This window comes from Biomphalaria glabrata, chromosome 10, assembly GCF_947242115.1.
Source record: "Biomphalaria glabrata chromosome 10, xgBioGlab47.1, whole genome shotgun sequence".
NCBI classification, from domain to species: domain Eukaryota; kingdom Metazoa; phylum Mollusca; class Gastropoda; family Planorbidae; genus Biomphalaria; species Biomphalaria glabrata.
The window spans coordinates 1,424,646-1,450,414 of NC_074720.1; the positions used below are offsets into that span (position 1 = coordinate 1,424,646).

General features: G+C 37.5%; 1 long non-coding RNA gene across 1 annotated transcript; it reads left to right on the forward strand.

Annotated features, from left to right (window-relative positions):
- Nucleotides 1-1,157: 1,157 nt before the first annotated feature.
- Nucleotides 1,158-25,769, forward strand: LOC129928865 (uncharacterized). The gene is made up of 2 exons (XR_008780384.1): nt 1,158-1,343; nt 25,420-25,769. It is a non-coding gene; the product is annotated as an uncharacterized LOC129928865 (long non-coding RNA).

Below are 25,769 nucleotides of genomic sequence, written 5' to 3' on the forward strand. Positions count from 1 at the left end.
TATGTTGGAGTGTTCAGATGAGTAGACCAATACATGAGATGAACTGCCCAGTGGTTTTCAAATCAGGGAGCTCTCCATATAGTTTCCTTTCTACTGGGGTGATTTGGGGCCAATGTCTTATACGGGCCTCTTGGTAAAGAGAGCAGTTTTTGAGGACGTGGTCTGCATTCTCTGGTGATACTCCACATGGGCAGATTTCACTGGTTCCAGTTTTGAGCTTCCGATACATGTGTTGTCGCATTCTCTCAACAGACAAGTATGATAATCTTTAGGTAATAAAGATTTTTTTAAACAATTAGTAATCATTTTTTTTTGTAATTCATAAATGTAATGAAATCAATAACTCTCTGTGATATTTAAATAGCAACAACCACTCTAGTTATTTGAAATCATTGCATATCTAGAGTCATCTGTTACGAAGCCTATCTCATGGTATTAAGCATGTGACGGCTATAATTAGCAGGATTTTAATCCTCTATTGCAGCGGTTCTCAACCTTTTATGCTCGGCGACCCCTTTTTACAATCCACCACTCTGCCGCGACCCCCCCCCACACACACACACATACAGCAATAGAAGAGTAAACAATTTTCGATGGTCTTAGGCGATCCCTGGCAAATCGTCAATCGACCCCCAAGGGGGTCGCGACCCACAGGTTGAGAACCCCTGCTCTATTGTCTGTATTCATCAAATAGCTTCTTTTCATTTTAAAACTATTATATATCCTTTGGTAGTTTTTAAAAATGTTTACATGTTTAAAAAGTCTGAATGAAGATAACCTACATCCTATCCCAGACCTCCCTCGTGATGGCGGGGTAACAGCGTGCAGGTTTCGAGCCCGGGACCATCGAGAGCAATGAACGACACTCCAGAGCTTCTACCACGCCTGCCATCCTAGTATAACTGAAATGTTCTATTCCTTAAGACCCACATCTTATCACACAGGGGACGGAACACGTTCAGCACTGCTAATAGTACAAGAAACGCACATTTGACCCGCAAGAACACCGTACTTTCTTTGTTGCGCGAGTTGAGCCCAAAAAGAAACGGCGAAACAAAACAAAACGGTTATTTACGATCCATGTTTTTTTTTCCCACTCTTTCTCTCCCCCCCCCCCCTCCCCCCATCTTTCTCTTTGTAAATAGTTTAAAAGAACTCTCACCAAAACTGCCACTCGCTCATCTAACAAAAGCCGACGTACGGGGTGGATTAGGTCAGGCCCCCCCCCCCCACTGTGAAGGAACCATTTCTTAAATACCCAAAGTCCCCTTACCCAGAAGTTATCCGCTAGCATTTTACTTCAACTAAGGACTTAAATTATAACTTGAAACTAGACCGAGACGGTAAGTGAACGATTTTAGCCAGTTTTGGACTATATCTGCAACATTTATTTATAGAATATTATCTTATATTTTTGTCTTATACATTCTGCCTTGAAACTAGTATGTTAATATACTTTTTTTGTGTGTGTGCATCTCTAGAAAATGGGGAAAAATAATTAAGAGCATTAAAATAATTGGGCCTTGAGTTCTGTAAAAAGAAAAAAGAGTTACAGAATTAACTCTAATTTCAGATCTTATGTCTTAACTCTTTCTCTCCTAACTGGCGATACCAGCATTGATTCCACCAGAATGTGGTAAATAATTACGGAGAAAAAGAGTTAAAATGTTTTGTCTCCATCACTCTTTCATCTTTTAATCATTGCCAAAAATGAGTTATTCATATAGACATATAAACTAATCAGCAACTTCAACAATGTGTTATAGGCCTACGTTTGTATCTAACTAAAGTTTTTCTAAACTACGTGCTTTTAAAGCAATAATATATTCATAATCTAATGATGCCAAGAAATGCGAAACTACTCGTAACTAACGTCTTAGCCTACACACACTTCGCACTTGGCATTAACTGGTTTCCAACAGTAGCAAGTCTTCTTAAATTATTATACATCCAGAACAAATTAATTCAACACTTACAGTCTTTCTTAATATTTTTTTGTGGACTAATTGTTGATAGCAATCAATTCTATTGAGATGGTATTTTGTTTATACATTCAACGATCGTTTTTCAGTGCCAAGTAAAACTAGAAGTCAAATATTGAACAAAGTCGAACGAGATTTTGCATACTTTATTATAGCAGTCAATATTTTGTAAAACATTTTTTTACTATGGGTGCCAATAACATTACTTGATATACTAGACTGTCCAATATTAGAATATGCGTCCTCTGTTTGGGATTCTTCAACTCAAGAAAACAAAGAAACTAGTACAAATACAAAATAGAGCAGTCAGATTTATAACAAACTAATATTCCAATTTGATTAGAGTAATACCATTAGTAAGGTCAATAAATATAGAGACACTTCAGAACAGAAAAGTAGCTATATTACATAAAACACTAAACATAATTTACATATAGAAAAACAAAACTTAATGAAATACTCAGAAAGACACAAAGACAGAGGCACATTTGTAATTCCATACGCTAGAACAAATTCCTACAAGTTCTCCTTCTTCCCATTAGAGAATGACATGGGTTGCCTGAAATCCCTGAATCATCCAGGAAAATCTAGCAGAGTTTGTCATTGATTAACATACGTGACTAGATTGACACGTGAAATGCGTATGACGTAATTATCTTCTTTTTTAAAGTAACGTCTGAAATTTATAAGATAAGAAGATAAGATGTACAATCCTTATAAAAATAAGTTTGAAACAAAAAGTTTCACTAAAAAAACACAGGTCTTTTGACACAATTACTATGATGATAAATACTTTTTAAAAGTAATGTAGTCTAACTTACAACGGCTTTATCTGCACGAGACGCGGAAAAATATGCAGGTTGCAACTGGGTTTGCGTAGTCATGTGAAACACTGCACCCATTCTTCATCAAAGACATTGCCATTAGTCTAACTTAAGAACCTAATACATTTTGTTTTCGTTTATACAATTTCAATTACATGTTAAATTATTAATTATTCGATTAAAATACTGAATAGAATATACGCTTTTATACAATTTATTTAGCGGTCGTCATTTTTGTTAGAGGCGTCGATTCTCTCACGAGAAACTTTGCGCGTATAATTGTTGATCGCATTAGACGGACCCTAAATTGCATGACATTTGTTGATCACGGAACAGCTTCAATGAAACATACGCCTTCCAACAAAATAAATATGGCAAATAAGTTTGAATCAGTTTAAGTTTGCGGACTAGATCTGGTCTGCGTGCTGTGATTTAAGAATGCAGTAGGTATAGAATTTACATTGTGTATCACACGATTCAACCTGGTCGGGATGGCTTCCTGGTCGTGTGGTGTGCGCTCTGGACTGTCGTTCGATTGTCCCGGGTTTGAACTCTGCCCACTGCCATCCCCCGTCGTCGTGCAAGTTTTGGCTGTGGTAGTGGCGTCACTAGGGGTTGGTGTCACCCGGTGCGGCCCGCACCCCCCGCACCCCCCCCTAGTGACGCCACTGGCTGTGGTTATCTTCAGGTCTCAATTAACATCCAAACAAAAATGTAAAACAAACATTTTGAAAAGTTTATATATGCAAGTGGCTGGCTAAACAAATGGGAGGGCGAGGGGTGACATACAGAGATGAGTTGGGGAGAGATATATTCTGAGAAGAAGCGCTGTGTGTTTGAAAAGAATAGTTGTTATATTGTTGCGATTAATGCAATCTTTGTAAATGATCTTTCTGTCGTTTTATACAGGCGTTCCTTCAAGAGAGAATATTATTACGTCAAACGTCTATCCTTGTGTTCATCTAGACATGCATCTTTATTGGTGAGTTAATTAAAGTCTGCTATTTCATTGGCTGAGTTGGGCAACTCCCTACTTGCTATTGGGAAAAAAAGCCCCATCATATGAAATACTTGTGCAAATTTGACCTATCCCATGGAATACTTGTGTGCAAATAAGACCTATCCTATGGAATACTTGTGCAAATTTGTCCTATCATATGGAATACTTGTGCAAATGTGTAGTATCGTATGGAATACTTGTGTAAATTGGCTCTATCATATGGAATACTTGTGTAAATTCGCTCTATCCTATGGAATACTTGTGCAAATATGTAGTATCATATGGAATACTTGTGTAAATTTGCTCTATCCTATGGAATACTTGTGCAAATTTGCCCTATCTATGGAATAAGAAATGTGCCTTTAATTACATTCATAAATAAAAGTGTTGTCTACTAATGTAAGTTCCGATCTAATTTTAACATGAATTTTTTTTTAGAATGAACCCGTCTTCCTCTTCTACGTCTTATTTACCTGCGTCTTATTTACCTACGTCTTATTTACCTGCGTCTTATTTACCTGCGACATATTTATCTACGTTTTGGGCTATGGTTTTGTTGAGTTGATCTTTATAGCCATTTCGCCCTCACTGGCATAGAGAAAAGTAGTTGGCAGCAGATGGTCTCTGAAAGAGACAGTTGGAGAGCTCTCACTAAGGATGTGGGACACACCTCACTGGCATAGAGGAAAGTATCTGGCAGCAGATGGTCTCTGAAAGAGACAGTTGGAGAGCTCTTACAAAGGATGTGGGACACACATTTGAGAGCCAAAGAAAGGCCCTTATTAAAACAGATCGCCGGCGGACAACGGCTTTGTCTGCACTAGGCGCGGCAAAATATACTGGTCGCAACTGGGTTTGCGTAGTCATGTGAAACACTGCACTCATCCTTAATCTTTGAAATCAAAGACGTTGGCGTTTGTTGAGTTTAAGTTTTGGGTTCGTCATCTAGTTGAAAGATGGTGAATAAGGAATTAATGCTGAAAGTGTTCTATGTACATGTTACCAAAGTAAAGTCAGAACCAATATTAGAATCCAAGTCCCACAAAGCACATCCATTCAATATTAGGAGTAACACATTATCTTCTTCTTCTTCCTCGTTCTCATTTTTTTATGTTGGAGCGTTCAGATGACTAGACCAATAAATGAGATGAACTGCGCAGTGGTTTCCAAATCAGGGAGCTCTCCATATAGTTTTCTTTTTTATGGGGGATGATTTGGGGCCAGTGTCTTGTACGGGCTTCATTGTAAAGAGGACCGTTTTGAAGGACATGTTCAGCATTTTTTGGTGACACTCCACATGGGCAGATTTCACTGGTTCCTAGTTTGAGCTTCCGGAACATATGTTGTCTCATTCTGTTGTGTCCCGGTCCTGAGTCGAAAGATTAGACGTTGATCTTGCCGGGATAGCTTATAATAGGCGTCATCTTTCTTGTGATCCGGATGAGAGCTTGTCCATTTTCCATTTATTTTATTTACTATTAGTTTCTTCAGTAACACATTAGAGATAGCAATATATCACACGTCATTTTGCTTGAAGGCGAAATATTAGAGTATAGTATTTAATATAATGGTCTAAGGCCGGCATGTATGAATATTCATGATCCGATTTCAGTATATCAAACATAAGACGCTTTGGGCCCTAGACGTCACTTAGATGTATGTAGATGCGGCACAGACAGAATTTTAAAAAATCGATTAATACGAAAATTGCCATTTGTTTTTTCACTGTTTTCATTTGAAGCTTTAATTGCTATAACGAATAATATTAATAAACAATAAGTGTTGACCCTAAATATAGAATTGTTTGTGATGACTATTGTGAAAGAAATTGGGGGGGGGGGAGAGACGCGTAATCAAAGACCATGGGTAAATAACATTGCTAACTTAAAATGTTCTTTTTTTTTTTGGGGGGGGGGAAGGGGAGGTACCTGGATGGTGAAGCAGGATTACCTGGTCGCTGCTAGGCGATGCTGCCGATTCGGAGGTCCGTAGTTCCAGTCCTCCTCGGAGCTTATCCGTTTCAATGTTTTGTTCCCCTTCTTCCCTCAATAACATCTGTACCTCAGTGCTGCTATTATATTTTACATGTCATGTTTATTCTAAAAGGCTCAACCTGTATTAAAACTCTTATCTTGGACTATATCAACGCAATGATCTACAAGTTATTAAATGACAAAGTATAGAGGCATGTTACATCGTGTTGATGTTAACAATGATCTATTGGAACTACCTAGATATCATGTAATGGTAATACTCACACCTTCTTAAGGGAAAACTAGTTGCCACAGATAGTGAGTGATTGGTACACAACTGTTAACTGTTTCACAACTTCTTTTGATGAGCAGGGCCGGCCTTAGGTAATTGGAGGCCCTAGACAAAGTGAATTAGGTGGCCCCAAATGAAATAGAAAAAAAAAGACACTAAAACAAATATTCTAGAATTAAAATCTTCCTGCGTCTATATCTAAACCAACAAACAAAATAAATTCATATAGCGCAATTCTCGTAGTGTTCTGTGTGACATCTGAAATCATAGTAGGCCTATAGACTTAGAGCTAGGCTAGTAGACGAGTCATACACTTCTGCTATGTTTGGGATTTGATCCAAGTGTCAAAATTTTTGTTTAGTCCTGTGCGAAGCCTCCACCAATCGAGGGCCCTAGGTGAATGAGTAATTGTCTCAAGTTTTAACTTGATCCGATAATTGGTGTGGGAGAAATAACGTGTACAAACGTTTTAGGCGACAGTCGCAACAAGTGAGTTGATATAAGCTTTGTCAAAATATTTTAAAACAAAACGTATGAAATAATGGTTTTTATGTTCATATCTTCCCTAAAATCTCTTTGTAAAATAGCAACTAAATTCTTAAAAGCGTTGTGTTGGGGTCAGACATAGAAACTGGAATCAACGTCTTTGTTTTAGCGTTGCTTACGTTAGAAACACAATCAATGAATAAACTAACTGTTGTTTTTCTAATAGTTTCCGATGCGTCTTTCGGGAGAGCGTCCTTAATTTCTGCTTTGGTTTGATCTAAACGCATGTAGTTTTACTGTGTGTTGCCTTTGAGTGAGTGTCTGCAGCGTGTGTGTAGCTTTTGGGTGCGTGTTTACAGCATGTGTGTTGCCTTTTGAGTGCGTGTCTGCAGCATGTGTGTAGCCTTTGGGTGCGTGTCTGCAGCATGTGTGTAGCCTTTGGGTGCGTGTTTACAGAATGTGTGTTGCCTTTGAGTGCGTGTCTGCAGCATGTGTGTTGCCTTTTGAGTGCGTGTCTGCAGCATGTGTGTAGCCTTTGGGTGCGTGTTTACAGCATGTGTGTTGCCTTTGAGTGCGTGTCTGCAGCGTGTGTGTTGCCTTTTGGTGCGTGTCTGCAGCATGTGTGTAGCCTTTGGGTGCGTGTCTGCCTCATGTGTGTTGCCTTTGAGTGCGTGTCTGCATCATGTGTGTTGCCTTTGAGTGGGTGTCTGCATCATGCGATTAATAAGCAGGGTGTCATGTGGCCAGCATAACCACCAACCGTCTTTACTTTCCCCAACTTAAGTCAATTGAAGGCGCCCTATATATAAAAAAAATTCAAAATACCAGTCATCACCGAGATTCAAACCCAGGAACCTCAGTTTGGAAGCCAAGCGCTTAACCACTCGGCCACAGCGAATCATATTCCATGATATAGATTTTGAAGTAATGTTTAAATAAAAAAAAAATTTAACTTATCAAACCTTATCATTCTTTTACATACCAAAGGTGCCCCCCCCACACACACACACACTGTTTTCATTTCCTCTTAACATACCGTGAACGCTATTGCGGAATAGAGAAGATGTTATTAAGACTTTAAAAAAGAATCAATGTAACTCTTAAATCAGTTTCTACGTTTGAGTTGTTCCCCCCATGTCATCCAACGCAATGAAACCTTAGCCTCGTTCTGAGTGTCCTTACTCTATAAATACAACAGATGAGCACAATAAACGCTGATAATTATCTCTGCGTTCACTCACGTCATATGAAACACGTACAATGAAGGGAAACGATTTTTACGTAATCGATAATTCTACATTAATGGATTTTTTTTTTTTTTAAATCTTATTTTCGCCAACATATACAAATTCAAAACGCAATTGAACAAAAAAAAAAATCGAAGCCTATTATTATGAGCAAATTGATTTCATTTACTTTTCGATAAATGAAAAAAAATATAGGAATTTATTTAAGGCTTTTGAACCTAGTGAATAGACTCCGGTTAATTTTATTCAGCTTTTTTTTTATTGGATCTGGGATTAATATTTCACACCTTGACCGAGTGGGGAAATAATCAACATTTCGGCCTCAAATAGGACTCACCACCCACATGCGGAGGTACACAAAATGCTGAGCCAAGCACTTAGCCCCCTCCACCCTGGATGCCAAAAGTGGTTTTCACCGAAATGGATGGATGAATATTTCACATTGCGATTTCAATGACATATCTTATCTTATATAATACAGACGTTACTTCAAAAAAGAAGATGATTACGTCCTACACGTCATGCAAGTGTTAAGTGTTTTGTTTGGGGGTGTAAATGTTTGTTTGTAAAATGTTTGACATGTTTCGGATGTTCCTTCAGAGTTGAAGATAATTTATTTCCTAGTCCAAACCTCCCGCAGGACGACGAGGGATGGGAGCGGGCAGGGTTTGAACCCGGGACCATCGATAAATCTGAACGACAGCCCAGCGTGCAAACCGCACGACCAGGCAGCCCTTGTCACGCTTGGTTTGTTGACAACCTGTTAGATCTACCTGCCAAAATCCAAAACCACACACACACTCACAACCAGCGCTTTATGAATTAGACTTCTATGTACTTCTCGATGACGACAGCTGATCTTGTAACACTCTGACCGAAAGTGGGATGAAGGAGTTTTTAAATCTTTCTGTTTTAGTCCTAATGGAAAGGAGACGACCACTTCGTTCAGATCTTATGTTATTTTTTAAAAACTGTTTTAGATAAATCTTATAGTTTATGTAGAGTACATAGAGCGTAATTGTTAGCGTTTCAGACTCCCAGCTGAAGATGTTAACTTCACGGCTTCTTGAACATCGAGATGTTTACTTTGTGATGTCAGTCAGTTAAAGGCAGTTGTTTTTGTGTGTGCATGGAACTTAATACCATAGAATACCATTGTATAAATATAACAAACTGAGTTTCTCTCTAATTTCTTAGTTTCTCACTACTTTCTTAGTTTCTCTCTACTATTTTAGTTTATCTCTACTTTCTTAGTATCTCTACTTTCTTAGTATTTCTGTACTTTCTTAGTTTCTCTCTACTTTCTTTGTTTCTCTCTACTTTCTTTGTTTCCCTCTACTTTCTTAGTATCTCTCTACTTTCTTAGTTTCTCTACTTTCTTAGTTTCTCTCTACTTTCTTAGTTTCTCTCTACTTTCTTAGTATCTCTCTACTTTCTTAGTATCTCTACTTTCTTAGTATTTCTGTACTTTCTTTGTTTCTCTCTACTTTCTTTGTTTCCCTCCACTTTCTTTGTTTCCCTCTACTTTCTTAGTATCTCTACTTTCTTAGTATTTCTCTACTTTCTTAGTTTCTCTCTACTTTCTTAGTTTCTCTCTACTTTCTTAGTATCTCTACTTTCTTAGTATCTCTCTACTTTCTTAGTATCTCTACTTTCTTAGTATTTCTCTACTTTCTTAGTTTCTCTCTACTTTCTTTGTTTCCCTCCACTTTCTTTGTTTCCCTCTACTTTCTTAGTATCTCTCTACTTTCTTAGTATCTCTACTTTCTTAGTATTTCTGTACTTTCTTAGTTTCTCTCTACTTTCTTTGTTTCTCTCTACTTTCTTTGTTTCCCTCTACTTTCTTAGTATCTCTCTACTTTCTTAGTTTCTCTACTTTCTTAGTTTCTCTCTACTTTCTTAGTTTCTCTCTACTTTCTTAGTATCTCTCTACTTTCTTAGTATCTCTACTTTCTTAGTATTTCTGTACTTTCTTTGTTTCTCTCTACTTTCTTTGTTTCCCTCCACTTTCTTTGTTTCCCTCTACTTTCTTAGTATCTCTACTTTCTTAGTATTTCTCTACTTTCTTAGTTTCTCTCTACTTTCTTAGTTTCTCTCTACTTTCTTAGTATCTCTACTTTCTTAGTATCTCTCTACTTTCTTAGTATCTCTACTTTCTTAGTATTTCTCTACTTTCTTAGTTTCTCTCTACTTTCTTTGTTTCCCTCCACTTTCTTTGTTTCCCTCTACTTTCTTAGTATCTCTCTACTTTCTTAGTATCTCTACTTTCTTAGTATTTCTGTACTTTCTTAGTTTCTCTCTACTTCTTTGTTTCCCTCTACTTTCTTTGTTTCCCTCTACTTTCTTAGTATCTCTCTACTTTCTTAGTATCTCTAGTTTCTTAGTATTTCTGTACTTTCTTAGTTTCTCTCTACTTTCTTTGTTTCCCTCTACTTTCTTTGTTTCCCTCTACTTTCTTAGTATCTCTACTTTCTTAGTATTTCTCTACTTTCTTAGTTTCTCTCTACTTTCTTTGTTTCCCTCTACTTTCTTAGTTTCTCTCTACTTTCTTAGTATCTCTCTACTTTCTTAGTTTCTCTCTACTTTCTTAGTATTTCTCTATAGTTTCTCTCTACTACCTTAGTATTTCTCTATAGTTTCTCTCTACTTATTTAGTATCTCTCTACTTTCTTTGTTTCTCTCTACTTTCTTTGTTTCTCTCTACTTATTTAATATCTCTCTACTTTCATAGTATTTCTCTACTTTTAGTTTTTCTCTACTTATTTAGTTTCTCTCTACTTATTTAGAATCTCTCTACTTTCCTAGTATCTCTCTACTTTCTTAGTATCTTTACTTTCTTAGTTTCTCTCTACTTATTTAGTTTCTCTCTACTTATTTAGTATCTCTCTACTTTCATAGTATTTCTCTACTTTCTAAGTTTCTCTCTACTTATTTAGTTTCTCTCTACTTTCTTAGTTTCTCTCTACTTTCTTAGTATCTCTCTACTTTCTTAGTATCTCTACTTTCTTAGTTTCTCTCTACTTATTTAGTTTCTCTCTACTTATTTAGTATCTCTCTACTTTCATAGTATTTCTCTACTTTCTAAGTTTCTCTCTACTTATTTAGTTTCTCTCTACTTTCTTAGTTTCTCTCTACTTATTTAGTTTCTCTTTAAATATTTAGTATCTCTCTACTTTCTTAGTAATTCTCTACTTTCTTAGTATTTCTCTACTTTCTTAGTATTTCTCTACTTTCTTAGTATCTCTCTACTTTCTTAGTTTCTCTCTACTTTCTTTGTTTCCCTCTACTTTCTTAGTATCTCTCTACTCTCTTAGTATCTCTACTTTCTTAGTTTCTCTCTAATTTCTTAGTTTCTCTCTACTTTCTTAGTATCTCTCTACTTTCTTAGTATCTCTACTTTCTTAGTTTCTCTCTACTTTCTTAGTATCTCTCTACTTTCTTAGTATCTCTACTTTCTTAGTATTTCTGTACTTTAATAGTTTCTCTCTACTTTCTTTGTTTCCCTCTACTTTCTTAGTTTCTCTCTACTTTCTTAATATCTCTCTACTTTCTTAGTTTCTCTCTACTTTCTTAGTATTTCTCTATAGTTTCTCTCTACTTTCTTAGTATTTCTCTATAGTTTCTCTCTACTTATTTAGTATCTCTCTACTTTCTTTGTTTCTCTCTACTTTCTTTGTTTCTCTCTACTTATTTAATATCTCTCTACTTTCATAGTATTTCTCTACTTTTAGTTTTTCTCTACTTATTTAGAATCTCTCTACTTTCATAGTATCTCTCTACTTTCTTAGTTTCTCTCTACTTATTTAGTTTCTCTCTATTTTTAGTATCTCTCTACTTTCATAGTATCTCTCTACTTTCTTAGTTTCTCTCTACTTATTTAGTTTCTCTCTAAATATTTAGTATCTCTCTACTTTCTTAGTAATTCTTTACTTATTTAGTTTCTCTCTAAATATTTAGTATCTCTCTACTTTCTTAGTAATTCTCTACTTTCTTAGTATTTCTCTACTTTCTTAGTATATCGACGTAAAATATTTGTTTTTGTGAATGTATAAAGGCCTAGGTTTCAAGATAAAAAAAATAAAACGCATAACAGATCACAGTGATATTTGTTTGGTCGAGTGGAAAGCGCTATGGACTGTCGCCTCAAAGGTTCCGGGTTGGAACTCCTCTCTTCCCCAAAGCATTGACTCTATCTCTAGCTCCACCAAAGCATTGATTCTATCTCTAGCTCCACCAAAGCATTGATTTTATCCCTAGCTCCACCAAAGCATTGACTCTATCTCTAGCTCCACCAAAGCATTCACTCTATCTCTAGCTCCACCAAAGTATTGACTCTATCTCTAGCTCCACCAAAGCATTGACTCTATCTCTAGCTCCACCGAAGCATTGACTCTATCTCTAGCTCCACCAAAGTATTGATTCTATCTCTAGCTCCACCAAAGCATTGACTCTATCTCTAGCTCCACCAAAGCATTGACGCTATCTCTAGCTCCACCGAAGCATTGACTCTATCTCTAGCTCCACCAAAGCATTGATTCTATCTCTAGCTCCACCAAAGCATTGACTCTATCTCTAGCTCCACCGAAGCATTGATTCTATCTCTAGCTCCACCAAAGCATTGACTCTATCTCTAGCTCCACCAAAGCATTGACTCTATCTCTAGCTCCACCAAAGCATTGACTCTATCTCTAGCTCCACCAAAGCATTGACTCTATCTCTAGCTCCACCAAAGCATTCACTCTTTCTCTAGCTCCACCAAAGCATTGACTCTATCTCTAGCTCCACCGAAGCATTGATTCTATCTCTAGCTCCACCAAAGCATTGACTCTATCTCTAGCTCCACCAAAGCATTGACTCTATCTCTAGCTCCACCAAAGCATTAACTCTATCTCTAGCTCCACCAAAGCATTGATTCTATCTCTAGCTCCACCAAAGCATTAACTCTATCTCTAGCTCCACCAAAGCATTGACTCTATCTCTAGCTCCACCAAAGCATTGACTCTATCTCTAGCTCCACCAAAGCATTAACTCTATCTCTAGCTCCACCAAAGCAATAACTCTATCTCTAGCTCCACCAAAGCATTGACTCTATCTCTAGCTCCACCGAAGCATTGATTCTATCTCTAGCTCCACCAATGCATTGATTCTATCTCTAGCTCCACCAAAGCATTGACTCTATCTCTAGCTCCACCAAAGCATTGACTCTATCTCTAGCTCCACCAAAGCATTAACTCTATCTCTAGCTCCACCAATGCATTGATTATATCTCTAGCTCCACCAAAGCATTGACTCTATCTCTAGCTCCACCAATGCATTGACTCTATCTCTAGCTCCACCAATGCATTGATTATATCTCTAGCTCCACCAAAGCATTGATTCTATCTCTAGCTCCACCAATGCATTGATTATATCTCTAGCTCCACCAAAGCATTGATTCTATCTCTAGCTCCACCAAAGCATTGATTCTATCTCTAGCTCCACCAAAGCATTGATTCTATCTCTAGCTCCACCAAAGCATTAACTCTATCTCTAGCTCCACCAAAGCATTGACTCTATCTCTAGCTCCACCAAAGCATTGACTCTATCTCTAGCTCCACCAAAGCATTGACTCTATCTCTAGCTCCACCAAAGCATTGACTCTATCTCTAGCTCCACCAAAGCATTGACTCTATCTCTAGCTCCACCAAAGCATTGACTCTATCTCTAGCTCCACCAAAGCATTCACTCTATCTCTAGCTCCACCAAAGCATTGACTCTATCTCTGACTTCACCAAAGCATTGACTCTATCTCTAACTCCACCAAAGCATTGACTCTATCTCTAGCTCCACCAAAGCATTGATCCTATCTCTAGCTCCACCAAAGCATTGATTCTACCTCTGGCTCCACCAATGTTTTGGAGCTCAACCAAGAAAAAAAAGTTTCATTGTGTAATATGTAACAAGCGTACATTGAGCTATTGAATTATTTACGGCACTTTTAGAATATAAATGAGGTGTTGGGAAAATGTATGCATGGGAATGAGGAAACAACAAAAAGTAACGTACAATTTATTAATCAGAACTAATTAGAAAATCATTTTTTTGTATTCTCTTGTAATTAATGATATAAAAAGAGACTTATTTTGCTTTGTCTTTCGCGAAGATGATGAAAATTACAGATTTTGTTTCGTTTGGCTCTGAGATTTATTTTTAGAATTTATATTCAGTAGTTTTGTTTGTTAAGGCAGGATGGTGTACACTAAAAAAATGAACAACGATTTTATATAGGTCTGTGCTGAAAGAGTTTGGCATTTATAATTTCGTTTCTTTGTAGTTGAATTTTTTTCTGTATCTTCAATTCTTTCTTTTCTTCTTTTTTTAAAAAAACTTTTCTTTTTTTTTTCTTTCTGTATTTCCGAAATCTTTTTATAAATTACTTTAAAAGAAAAGATAATTAAGTCTGTGTCAATCTAGTCATGCATGTTGATCAGTGACTTAAACTCTGCTAAGTGGTTAGTTTTCCTGGGCTGATTCAGGCAACCCAATCCATGCTCTAATGGCTGTAGTGAAGAGGAACACTTGTTTTAGCGTATGGAATCAGAAATATGTTTTTGTCTTTGTATCTTTCTGAGTGTTTTAGTTTGTTTTTCTATTTGTAAATTATGATTGAATATTTTATGTATTATTGCTACTGTACTTTACTTTTTAGTCACCTGTCCTGAAGCGTCTCTAAATCTAGTGATTTTACTAACGGTGTTACTAGAGTCTAATCAAATATGAATATTCATTTGTTCTTTTCAAATCTCTCTGACGATTGGGACATTTTCAGGATTTTTAGAACTTCTGCCATAGAAAGAGATAACATTTACATCTACTCTATATATCGCAAGATCTGAAAGGGGAACATTTTTTTTAAAGCATCGTCCAGACTGTTATACTATGTCAATGATTCGTGGTTGTTATTCCAATTTTTTTAAAATTCAGGCTCAATATAAGAAGCTAATTTATGTGTCCTCTTTCCGTTGAAAAAATAGGACTTACCAGTTAACAAATAGGACTTACCAGTTAACAAATAGGACTTACTAGTAAACAAATAGGACTTACTAGTAAACAAATAGGACTTACTAGTAAACAAATAGGACTTACTAGTAAACAAATAGGACTTACAAGTACGCAAATAGGACTTACTAGTAAACAAATAGGACTTACTAGTAAACTAATAGGACTTACTAGTAAACTAATAGGACTTACTAGTAAACTAATAGGACTTACTAGTAAACAAATAGGACTTACTAGTAAACTAAGAGGACTTACTAGTAAACAATCAGGACTTACTTGTAAACTAATATGACTTACTAGCACGCAAATAGGACTTACTAGTAAACAAATATGACTTACTAATAAACAAATAGGACTTACTTGTAAACTAATAGGACTTACTACTAAACTAATAGGACTTACTACTAAACTAATAGGACTTACTACTAAACTAATAGGACTTACTACTAAACTAATAGGACTTACTAGTAAACAAATAGGACTTACTAATAAACAAACGATATTGTTATACATGAACTAGCTGCACAGGCAGAGGTCACCGTGCGTGATCCCTTTGGGTAATTTGACTGAGTCAATCTGTTTTTAAAATCTGACGCATAAGACGTCGTGTAGATAGTTGTAATTGGTTTCGTGATCTTCCTAAATGTAAACAGACTTGTTCGGACTTTTATAGACCAGAAAGATAACTTGTAAGGACTATCGTCACAGTTGGTACTGTGGTTATTGCTAATACGATTGTAGAGCTCAGTACAATTCAGAGTCGATAGAGTTGAGGACGACTCGGAACAGTTGATTAGAGCGGAATACAGCTTGATATAGTTGACTTAAAGTATTTTTTTTTACTGAAGTCGGGGTCTAGAGCTGACTAGAGTTGGGGTCTGGAGTTGACTAGTGCTGGTAGAGTTTAGATTGACCAGAGCGTAATATGGCTCGATACAGTTGAGAAGCGTTGAGTGCAGCAGGGCCGGCCAAAGGTATAGGCAAAATAGGCAGCCTCCTAGGGCCTCCTTTTGGTGAGGGCCTCGCAGAAGAGTTCAAACATTTTTTACAGACGAAATAGCGAGACTTGTGCCGAGTGTTATTGTTGGAGTCACTAGGTTTTAAATAAATTGCGTGATTTTATTTTTTCGTTTTTTCATTTGGGGCCACCGAATTCACTTCACTTAGGGCCTCCTATTATTTTAGGCCGGCCCTGTGCGCAGAGAGGTAGGCTACATTTAAATACAGTCAAGTGCAGAGATGTACATTGTATTGCATCGTAGTCTTCTATGCTATTAGTATACAATGACAAATCGTTAGAGTTTAGAGTAAATCAAGTTATCGGAAATCGGAGTTGTCAAGTTCTTAGATTTTATTTGGCTGTCTACAAAGTACATTAAGCCAAAAAAAAAAGAGAAATAGGCCTACGTATCAATATTTTTTCATTTAATAATAGGCTAGTGTAATATTAAGCGGAACTTTATTTTCTGTATAAACTATTTTCTCAAAAAGATTTCGCTACAAGAACAGGGGGGGGGGGAGTGGAAGCTAAGGTGCAGGAAATAATAAAGTTCTGGTGGCCTGGAAATAGACACAGGAAATTACAGGAAGGAAAGATATTCACATTTTTCGTGTCCCGTGTTGCAAATGGCTCCACCTACCGAGGTCACATGATTGGCCTAAGACTGCCGAGAATCACACTAAGCTACTACGACACGCAGAGACACCAGAGGCTTGTTACGTTCAGCGGCGGATTATCTTGGGGCGCCTAGCTGGAACTAAATTGTATAGAATCTATTAGTACCAGGTCGATCTGATACTTAAATGTATGGGCTCTGAATATGCAGCATACCTGTGAAGTTTATACTTTATATGTTTGAAGTCTAGGTTATAAATCGACACAGTTAACATTGATAACAACCTAAAACCGATTGTATCTAGATCACTTTAAACAATTCAAGTGATGCTCCCTCAAGTTTACATCGTAATTTCAGATCTTAATAATTGGTAGAGTGCGAAAGGATATTTGTATTTTATACATTCGTCGCAAAATAATGATTTTCTTTTTTTAATAAATACACAATTTGGTTAGATAGAATAGTTTTACATGGTTCCTCTCATAAAGATATTTTTAAAGCAAACATAAAGTGTCACATTATCCCGTGTTGTTTTAGCCGCTTTGCAGCAGCATCAGAGTTTCCTCTCCGGGGCTCATTCCTGGGCCTTGGATAAAGGGGTCATGGGTGACCCATGCGTCTTGATCCCTCTCTCGACCTTGCTGATGTGATTCAAAGGAACGCATTGCGTTACATTTGGCACCAACTCAGTTGCAGAAGCTGCCGGATTGAATTTCATAGCTGATACTCCCAACGCCTAAGGGGCTTCACTCCTGATTTCTCCTCGAGGTTGTCTCCTGAAGCCTCAGTACCGCAAGGCAGCGGGGGTTTGAAGTCCTAGATGAACTGCCTTACTAGGCTGACGAGCTCCATCTGCCCGAAGCTCCCGGTTTTGTGGCGCCAGGTATCCGCCTTCACCCCTTCCCCTGTTAGTAAGAGCAGTTTCGCCGGGCTTAATATCTAAGCCACACGAGCAGGCCAGTTGCTGGACTTGGTTGTCAGAGGCTATTTGAGACGCATGCCATTAGGAGTATTTTATAGACAATGGGAGCTTATCCCCATTGACACCCCTGGCCCTGACAACCTTTGAAACCATTATCTAAGCGCTGGACAAAAGGAGTATTAGGTAGACTATAAACGAATTAATGACTGTATCTAGATGTCCACTTTCTTAAAAATGAGATTATCCAGTCACAGACGAAAAATAAATTAAGAAACCAATCAACAACAAGCAATCTTTACATCTTTCTTTGCTTTCCTTAGATTTCTGGCCTTTATTTTTTTAAAGTCGTTTTAATATCACGCAAAGTATACTAAACAATGTCTTTGTTTTATTGTCATTTGTTTGTTCCAGATGATAGAATGTTTTCAACTGGTAAACATTGTCTAAATTGAATTCTAAAGACAATTGTTACATAATTAAAAAATCAGTGAAGTTGTACCTTTTTCTTTTGACCAATTAATGTTCATTCAATTAATGCCAATTCGGATTGTTGTGGACAAATCACGAGTTTGATGGCACCATTCTCCCCAAGTCCCTGTTTGATCGTTCCACAATGGTAGTGACCAATTACTGGGTTGGGTCGCACCAAATACCAAACTCCTTTCTATCGGTCGCTAAAAGAAGCCAAAAGCAGGAGTCATTTCTTGCTACCCGTCATTGGCCTATCTAGTTCCGCTACTAGACGTTTCCGCGGAGGTACCATAAAGAGACTACGGGATCTGGAATCTTTAGAATTTTGGTATTAAAATGTTTATGTGGTAGTGCATAATCCAGAATTCCTTTTTCGGATAAGTGGTTTAAGTGTTGGGGCAATTTTTTTCGTTATTTTTTTCACACACACACACACATATATAAATATAATGAATATATATATAACAGTTATTTCATCTCTTACCCCCCCCCCATTTTTTCAAAAAATAGTCATTTTATAATTGATTTTATATTAATATTCTAGCCTGCAATCACACTAAGATGTGTTGTAGACTATTTGTAATAAAAATAAGGAAAATGATGTTGATTTCTGTAAGGGGAGATCACTTACACTACATTATCAATCTCTTCCAGCCAAGATAAAATCAAAGAACTAATGGAGATGATAGCCTTTGGCTAAAACAATGCTGACCGACGCCTTCATTTGATATTGCTTCAAAACCCTTTTAGATATGATTTCATTATCGTAGTTTGTCTAACGCGGAGAATCATTAACTCGAATAGGTGATAATAAGAAAATGGAGGGGAAAAAATACTTGATTCTTGACTTGCTGTAGCTCTGTTGCAGCGGTTCTCAACCTTTTAAGCTCGGAGAACCCCTTTTTACAATATACAACTCTGCCGCGACCCCCCCCCCAATAGACACACACAGCAATAGAAGAATAGACAATAACAATCCTTATTTTTTATGGGCTTAGGCGACCCCTGGCAAATCGTCAATCGACCCCCAAGGGGTTCGCGACCCACAGGTTGAGAACCCCTGCTCTATTGGATGGCCGCAGGGGAGAGTAACATGGCTAGCATTCTTTTTTTCGTTCTTCCATTCAATCTTCATTATTTTAGCATAACAGAAATATCTATGAAATATTTAGGAGATTATTGATAGTATTGGGCTGGTGTAAATTGAAAGACGATTAATAGAAGTGTGAGCAGGGCCGGCCTTAGGCATAGGCAAACTAGGCATCCGCCTAGGGCCTCCTATTGGCGAGGCTCTCGCAAGGGATTAAAAAAAATATTTTAGAAACAAAAATTGCGAAACTTGGATTAAATCTCAAACATAGCAGAACTCAGTGACTCGTCTACAGTGAGTCGTCGACTATCCAATCTCAAGCTCTCCACTATGATTCAAGATACCATATGGAACGTTACGGGAATTGCGTTTTTTTTTTAAATTTTATTTGTTAATATACATATAGATTTAGAAATGTTTTATTCGTTGCGTATTTTTTTTTCCTCTTTTTTTTTTCCTATTTCATTTGGGGCTATCTAATTCAATTCGCCTAGGGCTTCCAATGACGTAAGGCCGGCCCTGCTGCGAGAGTTATAAACAACGAATGTTCCCATTTTATAAAATTAACATCCTTAGTAAAATAAGAGTAACATCCTTAGTAAAATAAGAGTAACATCCTTAGTAAAATAAGAGTAACATCCTTAGTAAAATAAGAGTAACATCCTTAGTAAAATAAGAGTAACATCCTTAGTAAAATAAGAGTAACATCCTTAGTAAAATAAGAGTAACATCCTTAGTAAAATAAGAGTAACATCCTTAGTAAAATAAGAGTAACATCCTTAGTAAAATAAGAGTAACATCCTTAGTAAAATAAGAGTAACATCCTTAGTAAAATAAGAGTAACATCCTTAGTAAAATAAGAGTAACATCCTTAGTAAAATAAGAGTAACATCCTTAGTAAAATAAGAGTAACATCCTTAGTAAAATAAGAGTAACATCCTTAGTAAAATAAGAGTAACATCCTTAGTAAAATAAGAGTAACATCCTTAGTAAAATAAGAGTAACATCCTTAGTAAAATAAGAGTAACATCCTTAGTAAAATCACTCAACTTAGAAACACTTCTGAACCTTGGTTAGGCCAATAATAGAATATGCATCCTCCGTTTGGGACCCCTCAACTCAAGAAAACATTAAGAAACTGGAACAAACACAAAATAGAGCAGTGAGATTCATAACAAAGGAATATTCACACTTAACCAGAGTAACACCTTTAGTAAAATCACTAAATTTAGAAAGCCTTCAGGACAGAAGACTCAAATGTAAAGTAGCAATTATACATAAAACACTGAACCTTAATCTTCAAATACAATAACAAAATCTAATAAAATACTCTGAAAGACACAAAGATAAAGGCACATTCCTCGTCCCATATGCTAGGACAAATTTGTACAAATACTCCTTCTTCCCTAGTGCTATTAGAGCATGGAATGGGTTGCCTGAGCTAGCCAGGAAAACCAGTGACTTGGCAGAATTTAAGTCATTGGTTAATATGCATGACTAAATGCATGACGCCTAGGACGTAATCATCTTCTTTTTTGAAGTAACGTCTATATTATATAAGATAAGATAAGATAAGGAGATTAAAAATAAAGCAATCATGATATTCAAAAAACTGATTTAACCATTACTTACAAAATAATAAAACACCTTACCTTTACCTTTTACCTATCCCTTAGTCTGTTGGACCGTTGGGGCACCAGGCAAGATTTGTCGACCGTCTTTCTCCATTCCTCCCTTTTTTTTTGCCTTGTTTAGAACCTCTCTCAATGTCAGGCCCGTCCATTCTTTAATGTTGTCCTCCCATCGCTTTTTCTGTCTGCCTCTTCTTCTTACCTGGCACTGTTCCCTGAAGGAAGGTCTTTGCGAGCCCCGTAGATCTTTTAATGGTCTTAAGCTTTCGTCTTTTTACAATAGTTAGCAGGTCGTGGCTTCAAATACCTCGGAGCTATTGTCTCAGATGAGGGAACAAAACCCGAACTATTGGTCCGAATAGCACAGTCCACAGCAGCCCTTTCAAAACTTATAATAATATGGAAAGATAAGGGCTTAGCCCTCGGCACCAAAATCAGACTGATGCGCTCCCTGGTCATGGCGACATTTTTATATGCTTGCGAGTCGTGGACGTTGAATGCAAAGCTAGAGAGGAGGATCCTAGCAATAAAACACAACCTAATAAAATACTCAAAAACACACAAAGATAAAGGCACATTTCTTATTCCTTTTGCTAGGACAAATATGTAGAAGTGCTCCTTTTTCCTTTAATCAGGGAAAGGGTTGCATAAATCAGACAGAAAAAAACAACGATATAATGAGTTTAAGTCTTCCATAAAATATACAACTAGATTAACACATGGTTATTCGTAGAACATAATTATCTTCCCTTTTGAAGGATCATCTGTAATTTATAAGACAAGATCTAAAAAACAGCAGTCATGTTCTGGGTGTCAAAACCGGCCCGGGCATTTCTATTCAATCCAGCCCTATTCAATCCGCCCCCCAACATGCCATATGAGGGAGATCGAATTATACATCTCCTCAAAATCGTTATGCTAAGTTTGATTATCTGACAAATACGGTTGTAGTGTAACTGAGTAGATTTTCTGCGTGCTTCCAGCGTGTCAGAAGGTCATGCCCAGTGTGTGTGTGTGTGTATAAACTGCATCAGTGTTACGCGAGACGTGCTGGTTTCATTCACTGTTTACTGTAGTCTAATTTTGTCGAATAAAGCCATGGTATTGGTAGACTAGTCGTTATTATGTCATTACAACGGCATTGAAAGTTTCTTATTTCACTCTAAGAGTTGATACTTCATGACCTTCTTTTTCCTTTGAGGAGTATAGCATCTTGAGCACATCAAAATAACTGAATCTCATTTTTGTTAGAACATCCTTTCTTGATGACCACATTGTAGGACAAAACTTTTCAAAGTGTAATAGAGACTTTGCTCTCCATATTAGATTTAAGACGCCCCCATCTTGCTATGCTGTGAGCATAAAACACCTACGCATTTTTTACCAAGCCTTAGACAGCAGCAACTTCTTGAACACAGCTGACGGAATCATTCAAGCTCAAGCTGAAGTTGTTGTTAACGCACTTTGTGATTAGGGCTAGCCACCATTTAGGTAAGCGGGAGGAAAGCACCTCCTTAGGCGTACATACAAAATTTAGGATATTTGAAGGATACCTTTTTTTTTAAAAATTATCTTTTAATTTTTTTTTCCCTTTTAGTGGGCTCCAATTGGTTGTTAGTCATTGACACAAGCGCAATGAATGACTAATGGTCGTGGGCCCGGGTTCATTAAACCGTTTCACGCCATGGATGCTACGCCACTGTGTATACAGATGTAGGCTATTACATTATTTCGGAAAATGCATTACATTAGTAGCCCTTTAATACGCTTAGACAATCATGACGCTGTGATTATTTTTGTTGTTGTTTTTTTATAAAAGAATATTATATGATCTTTTTACAATTTAATACGAGTCTTGGAGGCATTTGGTGGCATTCATGCTTCCCTTTCAATGCCCCTACCGGCCCAATGGGGTTCCGGCCCACCGGCCCACCGGGCATTTGCCCGAATGCCTATATAGCCAGTCCGCCCCTGGTTATGTTATACCAATGTCAGGTTCTAATATATGCACTTAATTCAGTTAAGTCAACTTAACACAGACATCAATTTTCTATTTACAAGGCTTTCAAGTCTGGATATTTGGGCTCGTAGTGTGATCAAACTCTAGACGGCGCGAGTCTGCTTATAGGATGTGATGTCTTTCTCTGTGGGGCAAGTACACGGCTTATTTGTTTTGACAGAAATGGAATATTTTCAATGACCACTAGATCTACCTACTATGGTCTGTTAAATCTAACATATGCTTTATTTAAATGGACTCGATTGTTCACTTCTGGTGTGAACAGACTTGTGATTAATTCACACGTGTGACGTACTTTTGGAGGCCAGGAGAGTCACATAGATGTGAGGATCTAACATTTTGATGCAGTTGTTGGGTTCAGACGTGTGACGCAGTTTTGGAGGCCAGGAGTGTCACATAGGTGTGAGGATCTAACATTTCATGCAGTTGTTGGGTTCAGACGTGTGACGCAGTTTTGGAGGCCAGGAGTGTCACATAGGTGTGAGGATCTAACATTTCATGCAGTTGTTTGGTTCCAACGAGTGTCACATAGGTGTAAGGATCTAACATTTGATGCAGTTGTTGGGTTCAGACGTGTGACGCAGTTTTGGAGGCCAGGAGTGTCACATAGGTGTGAGGATCTAACATTTCATGCAGTTGTTGGGTTCAGACGTGTGACGCAGTTTTGGAGGCCAGGAGTGTCACATAGGTGTGAGGATCTAACATTTCATGCAGTTGTTTGGTTCCAACGAGTGTCACATAGGTGTAAGGATCTAACATTTGATGCAGTTGTTGGGTTCAGACGTGTGACGCAGTTTTGGAGGCCAGGAGTGTCACATAGGTGTGAGGATCTAACATTTCATGCAGTTGTTGGGTTCAGACGTGTGACGCAGTTTTGGAGGCCAGGAGTGTCACATAGGTGTGAGGATCTAACATTTGATGCAGTTGTTGGGTTCAGACGTGTGACGCAGTTTTGGAGGCCAGGAGTGTCACATAGGTGTGAGGATCTAACATTTGATGCAGTTGTTTGGTTCAGACGTGTGACGCAGTTTTGGAGGCCAGGAGTGTCACATAGGTGTGAGGATCTAACATTTCATGCAGTTGTTGGGTTCAGACGTGTGACGCAGTTTTGGAGGCCAGGAGTGCCACATAGATGTGAGGATCTAACATTTCATGCAGTTGTTTGGTTCAGACGTGTGACGCAGTTTTGGAGGCCAGGAGTGTCACATAGGTGTGAGGATCTAACATTTCATGCAGTTGTTTGGTTCAGACGTGTGACGCAGTTTTGGAGGCCAGGAGTGTCACATAGGTGTGAGGATCTAACATTTGATGCAGCTGTTTGGTTCCAACGTGTGACGTAGTTGTGGGGATAAAACATGTGACGTATATGAGGGGATCAAACTTGTGACGTAGATTTGGGGATCAATTGAATGACGTAGCCGTGAGGATAAAAAGTGTTACCTTTTTGAAACATTTTCTAAAAAGCTTTGCTCTACTTTCTCATTGCTATTTAACTCATACACATTTTAATGAAAGTTGTTTATAAAAAAGATTACAAATTACACGCAGTATATTTTACATGTGTTTGTCTGCGTAGGCTAATGTGTATAGAAGTGTATCTTTTAAACGCTTACATTCTCATTCAATATTTATCATTATAATTATACCTTTTATATAGCGCTACTTTCATGTTTATAGCATGCTCAGAGCGCTTTGGTCCAATCTCTTTTGTGGACCAGTGGGGGGCGGGGAGGGGGTATCTAGGAGTTGGTTTTCCGTTCTGCCTTTAGGCGCTCAGTAAACACAACTCTGCCCTAGTCGGGTGTCGAACCTCGAGCCCCCTTCTAGGTAACCAAACCAAGCCAAGTTCTCGACCACGCTTCCCACATCATCCTAAAATGATTCATACATTGGATGAATCAATAAATCTAGTTTTTACACAATACGTTTGGTCCCATTTTAAAATATTTTAGCGCTTTAAATCACAAGCATGATTCGTACTGAAACAGAGCACGTCATTAAAGTGTCAGTGGGGCGTTCTCAACATCAGCAACAAACAGAATGGGAACAAATAATTTCATTGCAATTCCAAGCGGAAATGCGTGCTCCATTTAAAACTGTAAGATCAAGTTTAGGTTTTTGATAAACACACACGCACTCACACGCATGTCAGCGCAGCATCTCACACACACACACACACACACTAGAACTTTGGTGTAGGAAAAACCAGTTTCATTCTTATTTCAGATAGTGTGTGCGTGTGTGAGTGTGAAAACAATCATTCCTGTTTTAAAACTTTTGTCGGTAATGAATCACGTGACAGCCGGTAAAGAATCACGTGACAGTCGGTAAAGAATCACGTGACAGTCGGTAAAGAATCACGTAACCAAGAAGGTGTGACAGTTTGTTCATGTGGAGATCATCCACTTGTGACGTCCACACCCACGCGAATAAAAAACGCAGTAGAACTGAGTCGCTCAAAAGAATGACTCCCCGAAGAAAACTGACCTGTTTATATTTAGATTTAAGTAAATGTAAAATAAAAACAACAACAACATATGAACCGGGCAAGACACGACAATTGTACCCCTCTCTCCTCCTCACTCTCTGTCCCTCCCTCCCTCTATATATCGATATATGTGGAGAGAGATTGCCACCCGATGTGTAGAAGAGTAGGTGTAAACTTAGTCTAACCCTAAATGTATAAACATGTACATAACAATATTCAAATTGATCGCCACTATTTTCTGCGTTATCAAAACGTTTATTTTGTCTAGCATTTAGAATAATTGTTTAAAAGTTAGACTTTTTAAACTCTGCTGTTATTATTATTTTTTTTTTTTTTCAGGATGAACAAGAAAATAAAAGGATAACAACATCATTCAACTTAAAGAATTTCAACAACTTTGAATTTTTTATCATTCCAAAAGCAGATGGAATGAAGAAAAGTGTTTTGGAAAACTCACACTTTTTATACAAGCGACAGGAAAATTCCCACAAAACATAGCCTTCAGTTTTTTTCTTAAAGAAAACATCGCCTGAATTTAAACTGTTCTAAAAACTAAAACTTAGAAGAAAAATTTCTTTAATAAATTTTTAACGTTTCAAAAAATCTAGCTCTAATAAAAAAAAAGTTTTGGTTTAATCACAGCAAAAAAAAAAAAAGTTAAAGAACGAGGAAGTGGTCACCCAAAAATT